Raw genomic sequence first — 15,056 nt, 5'->3', positions numbered from 1 at the left:
CGGCCCCACCTCGAGTTTTCGGACGCCTTTGTGGGCCAGAGCTGAGTCCGGACTGTGGGATCCGGGTCGCCCCGCCGCCCCCCTGGGAATAATCGTGGGTGTCGTAGAGCCTGTGAGAAGGGAATTGAGGAAGGACGGTATCGCGGGACCTTGCAGAGCTTTTCCACCTGTCACTTTGGTCCTGTGTTTGAAAGCTTGCTGTTCCTGAGACAGCTGAAGAATCTTCTCCTTTCTGTTTTGCACTTGGTCTTGAATTAGATCCTTTGAAATAAAACAATATGGTGTCACTTAAGATGAAGTCGAAATTCTATCCCAGGTGTTAGAGGGTTAAACGTAAAAAAAAGGGAGCTTCCCACCTGCCCAAGTTTTATTTGGACTTTAGACTCAATTACTAGGTTCTACAAAAAGCCCAGTTTCTCTAGTTAGTCAAATCTTTGGTTTAAGGCAGACATACGCCAGTGTGAAACCAGAGAGCTTGTTCTCTTCCACAAATAGATTTGTGCTCTGCTGTGTCCCTAGCACCGGGTTTTGCAGAGGTCCTAAGTGTGAACAAGTTAAATCCTGTCCTACCCTCACAGAAAATTTCGTTCTAGTAAATCAAAGAATCAGGCAATTATAACACGTTAACAGTTTCCCCCAAATACAACAATAAACCATTCTACAGAGTACCAGAGGGCACAAGACAGTGAGTTGAGATGATGGAGTCAAAATGGAAAAGAGCTAGGAAATAGGAACCTCCTGGAAAGGTGGGGTCTGGGGCTGCACTGGGCAACCCGGAGGACGTTGGGTAACTGGAGAACGCTAGGATGAAGGGGCTCTGAAGATAAATGGACATCTTCTGACAGATGGTCTGTGAAGGATAACTTAAACCTCTTGAATAGTTCTGGGATGTGTGAGTGAAACAAATTATCCCAGTATGTCACAATTAATTATCTTCCTTAGTTTTAACACTTTAGGATTTTTCAGATATACTCCCATCACCCAAACAGTGCTGTTAAACATGACTCCCTCTACACCAGTTTTATGTTCAATTAAAAACTTTTTTCAAGTTTTGTAAAACAACCACAGTGTAAAAGAGTACAGAAATTAGACTCAAAGCACCTTAGGTTGAAATCTTGGCTTTATGTGGGACTAGTCCTGTGACCTTGGGAAAGTCAGCCTCCCTAAGCCTAAGTATAAAATAGAATTTTGGTAAGTTAAAGGAGTTTTAGGGAGTTAAATAAGAGAACAGCAACAACAAAAAATGCCTAGGATGCTCAATAGGTTATCAGTAATTAGTTGAATTTGGATTCATGATTTTTCCCAAATTTTATTACATTACAAAATGCTCCCGGAATTGTTCCATTAACCCTCTCTTATTTGGGAATATTTGAGGGATTTAGTTAATACATATTGTACTTCTATTTAATCACAACACACAAAATAGTGGATCCCTGAAAGAAGTCAACTTACGTCCTTTAAAGATTTCTATCTCAGGTTCATATTTGGTAGATCATGTCAATTCTGTGACTAGACATCCTAAAAAATAAAATCTTAGGAAAATCTGATTTGAATTCAGGATATTTTGTAAACTCCATCCTGTGATCTAGAAAGTCTGTGCTGTACCTTGAAAATAGCTACTTAGAACATCAGTAATACAAATAATTAAGAGAAAATTAGTCACTAGTTGCAAGCCACCAACAAAATTGCAAGGATTTGGCTTTTATCTAAGCTGATTGGCTTTTACTTAGGCATTATTTGAATGTTTTTATTACACTTCATTCCTTGCAAAGCAGTGATTTCTAACAAAATCTCAGATTGTCCTAAATTTTACAGCTGAATATGACTTGGTGTCTCTTGCAATTAAAGAGATTTCAAAGACAATGTCTTCTCAATGTCTTCTAATCTCTTCACCTAAGTCCTCACAAGAGAATAGCAGCTCAGGAGGGCTCACCATTTCATCAGTTAGGGATTGACTACATGGCTTAAGCACATAAGGGTTTATTTTCTCTTATAAAAAGAAATTCAAGGGGATGCAGTCAGACTGAAGCTATGATACTGTGGATTCATGGGAATTGCAGACCCAGGATCTTCCTTTCTTCTCCATCATCCATGTTGTCTACAATAAGTGCTAGAATTCCAATCATCACATCCATCGTGCAGGCAGCTGGAAGAGGGGAAGGAAGATTGTTCAGGTGTTTTTCATTTATTATGAATATTTTCCCGTATCAGTAGCTATTCATCTAAAATGCCATCTAAAATTATTATAGATTGCAACTGATGATATAATTTATTTTTAAATTATACATCCAAAAATTGGAAGACAGGTGCACAAAAAAAATTTTTTTAATGTTCAGGTACCCACTAATTGCAATGTATAAGTGCTAACATTTATCATATTTACTTCAAGTTTTTTTTAATGAAAAAACAGTACAGATAAAATTGAAGTCTACTTTATCCTCCTTTATCTTCTTCCAGAGGTCCTTCCACCCTCCCCACCAACACCCACCCAGGTAACCACAACCATATCTATTTTCCAGTAAGAAAGGGATAAGCAGAAGTTGGAGGGGGGGAAAAAGGCAGAAATTGGAGGGCCTACTCCTCCCTTTGGGGCCCAACCCAGCAGTTGCACATATCACTGTTTGGGGGAGTGGGGGCAGGTGATTAGGTTTATTTATTTGTTTGTCAATGGAGGTACTGGGGCTTTAACCCAGGACTTCGTACATGCTAAGCACATGCTCCACCACTGAGCTATACCCTACCCCCATCACTTCTTTTTTTTCCAGAACCTCATCACAGAGCTATCAGTGCCAAGGGTGGCTAGGAAATAGTCTTGATTCTGGGTAGAAAATGGCTAGGGAGTTAGAAGAATGAGCAGTCTCAGTCACAGCTGTATTGGCACTTCTGTGTTCTGTGACACCTGGAGGGAGAAAGAGTACAGAATTGAGTCTGAGGAAAATTTAATGACTGTGAAATAGTGGCTACCTTTTCCCTCCGTTTCTGCATCTTGCCTCACAGAATTACCGTTGGATGTATAAGCACTTTGTCATTGTGAATGAATGAGTGAATGAATGAATGAATAAATATTAGCATTATTTCCATACTCATTTTGTCTCCCTTCCAGATTGCTGACTTGTTGGCTGACTTACTCTTCTTTTCTACATGACCTCTCCTTTCCTGGTGCATCCTGCCTGTCTTCCCACCCCTCCCCATAACAGTCGTGGAATTCAGCACATAGTAGGGACCCAATACAATTTTAGGATATCAAAGTAAATTTAAGATTTTGAAATAAAGGGCCTGAAGGTAATTAAATCTCACTATGAGAACAAAGCAAGGTATAGAGGAGTATAAATAATATAAGTATCCTTTTTAGGAAAAGTAAATAATCTGTTTGCATATGTATAAAAATTTTTCATATGTTTTCTAGTGTATTATTAGTAGTGATTACTATGGGAATTGTGATGGAGGTTAATGAGGAGAAAAAAGTGAGAATTTTATTTTTAATTTTATACCCAGTAGGATTCTTTGAATCTTTAATATATGTATGCATTACTTGTATAATTAAACTAAAATATTATAGTTCAGTGCTTCCAAATGTTGGGATTTTATGCACCAGTAACATTTCCAAAAAATTTGAATCCTGGTATAATTTTGCCATTGAAGACATCAAAAATACAACCACAACTATGGTCTACCATTGCCATTTCATGAATGAAAGAACATAATCTCTAAATAATTGAGTAGCCCTCTAATTTAATACATTTAGTTTTTTGAAAAATTCATTACATTGTCCTTATTTTTCTCATTTTTGCTTTGGATCTTTTAAAAAACTTTTTAGTTTGGGTTACTACCTGTATTTTCATACTTGACACAGATAGAGTGGGTGGTTTGCCCAAGGACACACAGCCAGTGGATAGCAGAGGGGAGTGATCCAGCTTTATGGACTTCTGGCTCCCAACTGAGTACTTTTGGTTGAACAAGCAAATGAATAAATGCTTGAATATAGCTAGATGCTTTGAATACTGACACCAGAATTAAAGCTTTCTGGAATGAATTAATACAACACTTGTATTTAGGATATGGGCAGCAATGAATAAAAAGTGAAAATTCAAAACAGGATGTTTTGGAGGCTGTATTTAATTGGTCTAATTCATCTTTGAAATTTATCACATAGTTGAGACAAACAGGGAAGAAAATAATGGTAGACCTTTCATTAGGCTGTTGGCATGGCAACAATTATTTTTCAAGGCTGCCTTAGCTGGGGTCACTGGAATGTTAATTATGAAAAGGAAGTAATTTTTTCTTTAGATCCCATAGGGCACAGTAAGGCATAGTAATTTAGAACTGCTTTTTGAGTGAAGTTTTAATTCTATTTGAAATATCAGATGTGTAAAAATATATTCAAAAGCCTAGGAACTAAAATTATAGAAATGTATATAGGAATATATATGATGTACTATAATATAAATAATAAGCATAACTATATATGTATTTAAAATATGTAACCTGAAATACATATTATATAAAATATAAATATATATTATATAAAATTGAAATATACCTATAAAAATAAAAATAAATATGGTATTCCTATACATATATAATATAAATATGTTTATAGAGATATATATGAACATGAGTATGTAACTTTTTACTGGCCCATTTTTGTCCAACCCTATATTGTAAATCCTTTAGTATAATTATGGAGGTTAATACCATCCTCAAAACTGTCTCAAAATGATGAGAATTAGATTTGAAACAAATAGTTCCTTGTTAATGAGGAAATATACTTCCAAGTAGTCTTTTTTTTCCTTTTTTAAAAATTGGAGTATACAGTTACAATGTGTCCATTTCTGGTGTACAGCATAATGTCCCAGTCATGCATATCTATATACATATATTCTTTTTCATTAAAGGTTATTACAAGATATTGAATATAGTTCCCTATGCTATACAGAAGAAATTTGTTTTTTATCTATTTTTATATATAGTGATTAACCTTTGCAGATATCAAACTCCTAAATTTATCCCTTCCCACTCCCTTTCCCCAGGTAATCATAAAATTGTTTACTATGTCTGCAAGTCTGTTTTGTAGATAAGTTCATTAGTGTCTTCTGTTTTCTTATTTCTTTTTCTTTTTCTTTTTTTTTTGGGTGGGGGGATTCCACATGTGAGTGATACATGGTATTTTCTTTCTCTTTCTGGCTTACTTCACATAAGTGACAATCTCCAGGTCCATCCAGGTTGCTGTACATGGCATTATTTTATTCTTTTCTATGGCTGAGTTGTATTCCATTGTGTAAATATACCACAGCTTCTTTATCCAGTCATCTGTTGATGGACATTTAGGTTGCTTCCGTGTCTTGGCTATTGTAAATGGTGCTGCTAGGAACATTGGGGTGCATGTGTCTTTTTGAATTAGAGCTTCCTCCAGATATATGCCCAGGAGTGGGATTGCTGGATCATATGGTAAGTCTATTTTTAATTTTTTGAGGAATCTCCATACTGTTTTCCATAATGGCTACACCAAACTACATTCCCACCAACACTGTAGGAGGGTTCCCTTTTCTCCACATCCTCCCCACCATTTATCGTTCGTGGACTTTTTAATGATGGCCATTCTGAGTGGTGTGAGGTGATACCTCATTGTAGTTTTGATTTACATTTCTCTGATAATTAGCGATATTGAGAATTTTTTCATGTGTCTATTGGCCATTTGTATGTCTTCATTGGAGAATTGCTTGTTTAGGTCTTCTGCCCATTTTTGGATTAGGGTATTTCTTTTTTTGTTGTTATTAAGTTGTATGAGGTGTTTATATATTCTAGAAATTAAACCTTTGTCAGTCACATCATTTGCAAATATTTTCTCCCATTCTGTATGTTGTCATTTTGTTTTACTTATGGTTTCCTTTGCTATGCAAAAACTTATAAGTTTGATTAGGTCCCATTTGTTTATTTTTGCTTTTATTTCTATTGCTTGAGTAGACTTCCCTAGAAGAACATTGCTAAGGTTTATATCAGAGAATGTTTTGCCTATGTTTTCTTCTAGGAGGTTTATTGTGTCTTGTCTTATAAGTCTTTAAGCCTTTTTGAGTTTATTTTTTTGTATGGTGTGAAGGAGTGTTCTAACTTCATTGATTTACAGTTTTCCCAACACCACTTGCTGAAGAGACTGTCTTTTCTCCATTGTATATTCTTGCCTCCTTTGTCAAAGACTGGTTGACTGTAAGTGCGTGGGTTTATTTCTGGGCTCTATTCTGTTCCATTGATCCATATGTCTGTTTTTGTGCCAGTACCATGCTGTTTTGATTACTATAGTTCTATAGTATTGTCTGAAGTCTGGGGGGGTTATTCCTCCAGCTTCATTCTTTTCCTTCAGTACAGCTTTGGCAATTCTGGGTCTTTTGTGATTCCATATAAATTGTAGGATTATTTGTTCTAGTTCTGTGAAAAATGTCATGGGTAATTTGAGAGGGATCACATTAAATCTGCAGATTGCCTTGGGCAGAATGGCCATTTTAACAATATTGAGTCTTCTAATCCAAGAGCATGGAATATCTTTCCATTCCTTAAAGTCATCTTTAATTTCCTTAAGCAATGTTTTATAGTTCTCCATGTGTAAGTCTTTCACCTCCTTGGTCAGATTTATTCCCAAGTATTTTATTGTTTTGGATGTGATCTTAAAAGAGACTGTTAATTTACTTTCTTTTCCTTCTATTTCATTGTTCGTGTAAAGAAATGCAACTGATTTCTGTATGTTAATCTTGTATCCTGCTACCTTGCTGAATTCTTTTGTAAGCCCTGGTAGTTTTTGTGTGGAGCTCCAAGTAGTCTTTCTCATCACAATTCTGTGAAGGTGTCTAGGGAAATACACAACTGTGTTTTCCTTTACCCTCACACACAATACTTTTGACACCATGCCGACCAGTTCTCCAACACCAGCTGGATGTCCTACACTTCAGTTCAATTCTGATACTAACTACCTGGATCCCACAAGTTAAGAGCTCAGTGCACAAGACTCAGATGCACTCCCTCTTCAGGTGCCAATTGCAAGTAGTAGGTCCCCAGGTTGCCCACAGCTTCTATCCAATTTGGCTACAAATCGTTGGTTCCCGTGACCCTCCTCCTTGGGTTCAGTCACTTGCTAGAACAGCTCACGGAACCCAGGGGAACAATTTACTTACTCTTGCTGACTTATTTTAAAAGATATTTTAAAGGGTACAAATGAACACACTGATTAAGAGATCCTTAGGGTAAGGTCTGAAAGGGCCCCAAATGCAGGAGCTTCTGTCCCTGTGGAGTTGGGGTGTGCCAGCCCCCTAGCACATAGATGCGTTCACCCACCCAGAAGCTCTCCAAACCCTGTAGTTTGGGGATTTTTATGAAGGCTTCATCACATAGGTGTGATAGATCATTGACTCAATCTCCAGCCTCTTTTTCCTGGAGGATGTGGAGTGGGGCTTAAAGTGCCAAGTTTCTAATCATGGCTTGGTCTTTCTGAAGGCCATATTCCCCATCCAGGAGCCCACCAAAAGTCATCTTATTAGCACAGAAGACCCTCCTATCACTCAGAAAATTACAAAGATCTTGGAAGCTCTGTGTCAGATCCAAGTCAAAGACTAAATATTAAAACAAAATATTTTCCTAACATCCCCTGTTTACAAGAATTTAGGAGCTCTGTGTCAGGAACCAGAGGTAGATACATACATAGGTACATACATACATATGTATATATTTTTTTAACTCACAAAAGGATAAAATAATTTCACATTCAAAAATTAATCATCATCTTTATCTTAGATGGTACTTTATAATTTACAGCGGGCTTTTGTGTACATTATTGCCTTTGACTCTTCAAAACAGCCATGTGAGGGAGACAGACCAGTTAATTGTTTTCTTCATTTTGTATATGAGAGAATGAGGCACAGAGAGGTTAAGTGACCTCCCAAGATCACGCAGCTAAAGATGAAAGAGCCTGGCTTCAGGACCCATTATGGACTCTGAGCTCAATGAATGCAGTTTCCTGAGACACATGATGCCTTCTGAGGAACCCAGACATAACATAGACATGTGAAGACAACTGTAGCCAGCAGTTCCCATCCACACTGGTAAGAGCACTAGTTTCAAAGTTAGAAGAACATTCTGGTTTTGCAGCTTACAGCTGCATAACTTTAGACAAGTCACTTAACCTCTCTGAGCCTGAGCTTGTTGACAGAATAACTCTAAACTGAGAATTGTGAGTACTAAATAAGAAAATGCTGTAATGTATACGAATATGGTAGGCATTTAATGATGCATTTTCCTTCTTCTAGCTATTATTTGTAGTTTGAGACGATTTTAAGTTATTTGACTAATTCAGACTCTTTAAATTTAATGTCAAGAAAAATGTGAGACCTAATTGTCACCTTTATGACTCTAGAGTGCAAAGAGGCACATAGGAGCTGCTCAAGAAATTCTTTTGAGTGGTGATCATTTTGAAATGTATAGAAATATTGAATCACTATATTGTGCACCAGGAACTCACATAGTGTTGTGGGTCAGTTGTACCTCAACAAACAGACAGACAAACAAACAAACTCATAGAAAAAGAGATCACATTTGTGGTTACCAGAGGTGAAGGTTGGGAGGGAATTGGATAAAGGTAGTCAAAAGGTACAAACTTCTAGTTATAAGATAAATAAGTAATAGGGATGTAATGTACAGCATGATGAATACAGTTATCACTACTGTGTGTTATGTGTGAAAGCTATTCAGAGTAAATCATGAGTTCTCATCACAAGGAAAAATATATTTTTCTTTTATTTTGTATCTGTATGAGATGATGGATGTTCACTAGACTGACGGGCAATCATTTCATGATATATGTTAAGTCAAATCATTACACTGTATACCTCAAACTTACATAGTGCTGTATGCCAATTATATCAAAGTAAAACTGGAATTTAAAAAAAAAATCTTCTGGGATGAATTGGCATTTCAGCCAAGCAGCCTCCACACTGACCATTACCAGTACAGTACTCCAGTGTCTTTTAAAGGACATTATTAAGGACAATCGGTAGATATTTTCAAAAACAGATAATGTATTGGAAAGCACTTTGCAAACGTTGTGTACAAGGAATTAAGGAATAATTAGTAGTAGTAGCAACTGGTTAATTACAATTCATCCCAGTCTTAGTGTCTGGCTGAATTGGACTTCAGTTGGAAACCTATTCTCATCTGTTTAACACACCATCACTAGGGCCAGTGGCCTGTAAAACAGTGGTTCTCACCCTGGCTGTGCATTAGAATCACTTGGAAAACTTTTTAAAAAATTCCTGATGCCCAGGCCATTCTCCAGATAATGAAATAAGGATTTCTGTGGGTTGAACACAGGCATCAGGACTTTTTCAAGCTCTTCAGGTATGCCAGAATGCAGTCAAGTTTGAGAATCTCTGTCTTAAGGGATTTTAATAAGAGGATTTTTCAAAGTAATAGTCAAGAGAAGCAATTTGATACCTTTTAAAAGTGCAAGTGCCTCATAAAGGAAGCCAGAAAGAGGAAACAGCTCAGTTGTTTGGTGGCGTGTTGTCTGCAAGCTGACAGTGTGACCATCCTGACCCCTCAGAAGAGAATTGCTCAACAGTCAAGTTTTGGAGGATGAGCCAACCTTTGAAGGGCTGAGTGATGAGAAAGAGATTGCTGAAAATGTCTAACTTAACTCTTTTCTCTCTTGCAAAAGAGAAGCTCCTGACTGTCTATACAAATTAAAGGGTCATATTGTCACCCTCTCTGCAGGACTTCCATGGCCACCATGTTTAAAATGGTCATTGCTAATCTCCTCTTGGAAATCCCCATTCTTCTTTTCTCTCTAATTTTTCTCTGTAGCACTTATCGACAAGCATCAGACTATTTCTTTTATTTATTTTTCATCTTCTATCTCATCTAAGACAATGTAAGCACCATAGAGGTAGAGATTGCCTTTTTTGCTTGTGAATGTATCCTCAGTGCCTAGTAGACAGCCAGTCGATAATTGTTCAAAGAATGGACTTCAGATCAAGACTAATAATATGAGCTAATATAGTTTTGGCCCCATATTCCAGCACAGCAACCCTGAAATAGTCACGCTTGTGGAATCAGCTTTTCTGAATCCCTTTATGACCTGCAGTTGAGGTTTTTGGCAGTGCCAGTTGACTGAAAGATAAAAATGGAACAGCAGCAGCTAGAGGCTCGAGGAGGCTGTTTGGATAAGTTTAACGTAGAAAAGAGCTCTTCCCTTGAAGTGGAAAAAGTGCCCTAAGATGTATTGTTCAGGGGAAAATGCAAGCAGCAGAAGAGCAGGACGTGTACAGCATACCGTACATTTAACACTCAGACGCACATAATATAACCAGTACATCGCTACAGATCCATGCATATATTTGCAAAAGCATCAACAGCAGTCTAGGATATGCAGCAAACTGATAACTGGCTAATTCTGGGAGGCAGTGGGGCTGAGGAAAAGCCTGGTCAAGGGGAACTTTAGTGTTCATGGTGATGATATATAGCACAAAATGTTTTCACGTATAATTTCACATTTAATTTCTGAAACCAAATATAAGAATACAAATAAAGTATGGGGGAAGTATTTGTATTATATATGGTCGATTTATAATGAAAATGTGCCTCAGAGCTTAGCGCAATGGCAGTATGATAGCCAATGAGGTTTATCCAAGGCACGATAACTGCTAATTGAAAACTTTTCCCAATATCCCACAGTGACGACTTGAAAATGCGCTACAGAAATAAGCATATACACCCGGGAAGAGCTAAGGGTTTTCTGTTTCCAAATTGTGCAGCAGGAGGCAATGGGTTTTCAGATGACTTAACAAGCATAGGAGGGGTGCGTGTGCGCGCGCGCGCATGCGCCACCATGATTTTCATCCAAAAAACCGACCCATACATTATTTTGCTAAAAACAGCAGCAAGTATTTATTAGGGAGCAGTGAAGGAGGTGTGGCTGAAGGCTTGTCAACACGCTGCAGGAGGAAGATAGCTTATCTTCGGCTTTTCATTCTTTCAAGAGAAGAGCACACCGACATGGGAATTAGAGATAATACACCTTGGAGAGTAGATTCATTTCTTTTCCTTACTTGAAAAATTACTCATAGCGGCTTATAGAGTTCTGTGTAGAACAAAGCACCTTTAAAAATGAATGAGGCAGTTGGTGCAAACTGAAAATGAAAGTAAGACAATAAGATGAAACCACGGGTGAGGATGGGATCAACCCGAGTGTCATCGAGCTCCGCAGTCGTCAGAGGTGGGCTGCACATTTGGCCGTGAGCTTTTAGCAACCAAAAAAGGGAGGGGAGAGAATATAATTAGTTATAAGATTCGCCATCATTTTTGTATTAAAAAATCTTTTTTCCTAGGAAACCCCCTTTTTTTTAGCATCCCAGTAATGAGACACACAGAGCAGTTCTCCCAGGAGTTCTCCTCAGTAAACACCACCCTGGTAAATTTAGTAGTGGGTATTCACATGGGTTGTTTCTCATAGCCTCCTTCCAGGCAGGCCTCATCTTCAAACTCCGCTCGGTAGAAGCAATTCTACTAGCCGGCAGAATAAAGGGATCCTGGCTCACAGCTTTCTGAGATCTGAATTGATTCGAAGGTAAAATTATTTTATGATCTAGAATGGACAGAATATTCTTCAAGCAATCCACCACACATATTGTTCCTGTAACACAGATGTCCACTGGGGTCCTGTTTACATAAAACCCATGTAAGATTGGCACATACCCTCAGAGGAAATCCAGAGCCCTCCCCAAGATTTCTCCCCGTGTGTACATTCTTAGAGTCACTGACAAAGTATGGGAAGGAAGAGAGTGCATTACATCCACGCACTGAAACACTGACACTTCAGGTTGAGCTCTGGGTGTGCCTGTTTTTTTGGTGGGGGGGAGGTAATTAGGCTTTTTAAAACTTAATTATTATTATTTTAATGGAGGTACTGGGGACTGAACCCAGGACCTCAGGGATGCTAAGCATGTGCTTTACCACTGAGCTATACACTCCCTTGGCGGTATCCCTATTAAATTGTCCTGAGCTAACCACTGTGACTTCTCTTGTCCCCCAACTCAGACCAGCCTGCTGGCTGTTTTCTCTTCTCGACCCTGCTCCCCACCTTCCTCATCAGGGAGAAAAGAAGAGACAAATCCCTCTTGTTTTCTCAGGCAGAGGCAGCGTAACCGTCTTTCTCCTGTATTCATGATCTCTCACTTCTATTATAAGATGATTTGTTAAAGTGTTTTCCCAAAGGCCGTTGGTTTCCAAGAGGAAAAAAAATTTATCAGCCCCTGAGTTTCAGGGGAGACTCGAGTAGTATTAATTTTTTATTTGTTCATGCAGCACATGTTTATGGAGCAATTACTCCGTGTGCGGCAGGCAGCAGACTGCTAGATGTACTGCTCCAACAGGACAGAGTCTTGCCATGAAGGAGAGGTGGAGCAGACGGGAGGCTGAACATGCAAATTACCATCGTGTCAGAAGCCTCACTGTAGGGGAAGGTCAGAATGCTGCCTGTATGAGCACCTAACTCAGATAAAAGTCAATCAAAATACCAATTCATGTCTTTAAAGAATATCGCAAGTGTCTGAAGACAACGCTCAAAGTTTATAACGTTTAGACTACCTTTGATAACTGTCTTTAGGGGCACTGATAACTCTTGGGGTCTTTGAGGGGGCACAGTAATGAAGTCCTTCTGCCTCACTGGGGTTCTACATCGATTAGGAAATAAAAGCAAAAAGTTAGCAGATGGAGACCAAAATGTCACCTTTATTGCTGACAAAGACCCAGCCGAAGGTTAGAGATTTTATCTGTGAGAAAGAGACTTCCTAATACTTAACTCCAAAATTAGGCCAACTTGCCTATAAATCACACTGCATAGAGGAGAGAGGGGCAGACCATGTCCCAAGAGGGAAGACCACATATGTCCAGTTTGTCCTTCCAAACTCACCAAGTGGGTGAGAAGAAGGAGAGACTGAGGCGAGGCGATTCCCACGGCAAACAGATGCCCTTTGATCCCTGACTGGATGTCTGTGAAGTTAGAGTAGCTGGGGCCACATCTCAGACGAGAATGCATGTGGGATGAGAGGGGAGGTAGCTGGCACCCATCCCTGCACCTGTGCTCAGGAAGGAGGCCTAGGGTGACTGTGCCGCATATTCTGGGGGTGGTTGGGGGACGGATATTTTTGTTCTTAGGGCCAAATCTGCTCCAGGTGACCATGAACCTGCTAAGTGTGAGCCTGGGGTGACAGAGGCTGAAAACAGGTAGGGCTCAGCTTTTAGGAGTGGACATGGGTGATTGAGGCCAGATCTACGATGCTTACTATTTTTCCTTTCAGACACCTGCTTGTGTTTCCAGTTGCTCAGACACCTTGCTTGGCTGAAGAAGGAATGCAGAGGATATAGATTCCTTCCTTGGTGTGCTGGAGGAAGTTGTAACATGGTTATCAGAGCCTCGGCCATGAGCTCTCATACAAATTCACACTTAATCCTTGCCCCGTAGGCCCAGAGTCTGAAAGAAATTAGGCGGACTAAAACAAGGCTTTGTGATGTGTCTACCACAGTGGTTCTCAAAGTGAGGTCCCCAAGACCTTTTCAGGAGCCTACCACATGAAAACTTTTTTTTTTAATTTTTAAAAAAAATTTTGTAGGGTGACTTATTTATTTATTTACAGGGTTTTTGTTTAGGGGGTAGGTAATTAGGTTTATTTATTTATTTATTTTTGGAGGAGGTACCGGGGATTGAACCCAGGACATCATGCATGCTAAGCATGTGCTCTACAATTTGAGCTATCCCAGCCCCATCTAAAACTATTGTTAGAATAATGCCAAGCTGTTATTTGCCTCTTTCCTTCTTATATTCTCAGAATGTTCCACAGAGTTTTCCAGAGGCTACATGATGTATGATATTGCAATAGATTTAATGCAAAAGTAGGTATGAACTCAGCTGTTAAAGATATTTGAAAAAAAGATAAAACAATGCCTCTCTTCTCACTAACTTGTTTTGGAAAATACAGTTATTTTTTCATAAAATGTTGTTCATCTTAACATGTAATGGGATTATTATTATTTTAAATAAATAAGTGCTTAAAATTTTCAACATCTAATATGGTAAATATCCAAAGATATAATCCCCATAAGCAAAAGCGCTCAGGGTCCTCAGTAATTTTTTTTATTGAAGTCTAGTTGATTTATAATATTTTATTAGTTTCAGGTGTGCAGCATAGTGATTCAGTATTTTTGCAGATTATGCTCCATTATAGGTTTTTACAAGATAATGTCTATAATTCCCTGTGTATACAGTATAACCTTGTTGCTTATTTATTTTATACATATTAGTTTGTATCTGTTAATCCCATACCCCTAATTTGCTCCTCCCCGCTTCCCTCTCCCCTTTGGTAACCAAAAAATTTGTTTTCCTCAATAATTATTAAAAGTATAAAGAACTAAATTCAGTGTGGATTGGATCTTGGAACAGAAAAGCACTTTAGCAGAAAAACTGGTGAAATGCAAATGAAGTCCATAGTTTAGTTAATAGTATTATATCAATTTAATTTCTTAGCTTTGGTAAATGTGTTGTGGTTACATGAGATGTTAACATTAGGGAAAGTTGGGTGAAGGGTATATTCATACTATCTTTCTATTCTCCTGTAAATCTAGAATTATTGTAAAGTAAAAAGTGTTTTTTTAAAGAGTGCAAAAGGATCCAAAGACCAAAAAGTCTGAGAACCACTGACTTACCATATGTGAAGCCCTGTGTTGGGATCTGGAAATATAAAACTAAATAGGTTAATGACTATTCACTCACTAACTGTGTGCACACAAGCAGGGTTTAATACTCGCTGACTCTGGGGAGCAACTAGTTTTTTGTGTATGGTCATTGTCTTACAACTGTTCATGTTTCCCTCTTCACTTTGACTGCTAGGAATCTCAAGAGGCAAATTTGGGCTTATTGCTGGCAAGGATCTTTTAGAATGTTTTTATGTCCTAACTTATTCCTGGTTACATCTAATTTCCCTACTTTCATTTTCCCTTATCCTGATTTTCTCATTTTGTAT

At 38.3% G+C, this 15,056-nt stretch overlaps 1 pseudogene; it reads left to right on the top strand.

Annotated features, from left to right (window-relative positions):
* The first annotated feature begins 10,625 nt into the window (after nt 1–10,625).
* On the top strand, nt 10,626–10,746 carry LOC116283388 (U4 spliceosomal RNA; annotated as a pseudogene).
* The last annotated feature ends 4,310 nt before the right edge of the window (nt 10,747–15,056 follow it).

Source organism: Vicugna pacos, chromosome 14 (assembly GCF_048564905.1).
Source record: "Vicugna pacos chromosome 14, VicPac4, whole genome shotgun sequence".
Classification (NCBI taxonomy): Eukaryota; Metazoa; Chordata; class Mammalia; order Artiodactyla; family Camelidae; genus Vicugna; species Vicugna pacos.
Note: the sequence above shows the minus strand (reverse complement) of the source record. Positions and strands in the feature narration are given on the sequence as shown.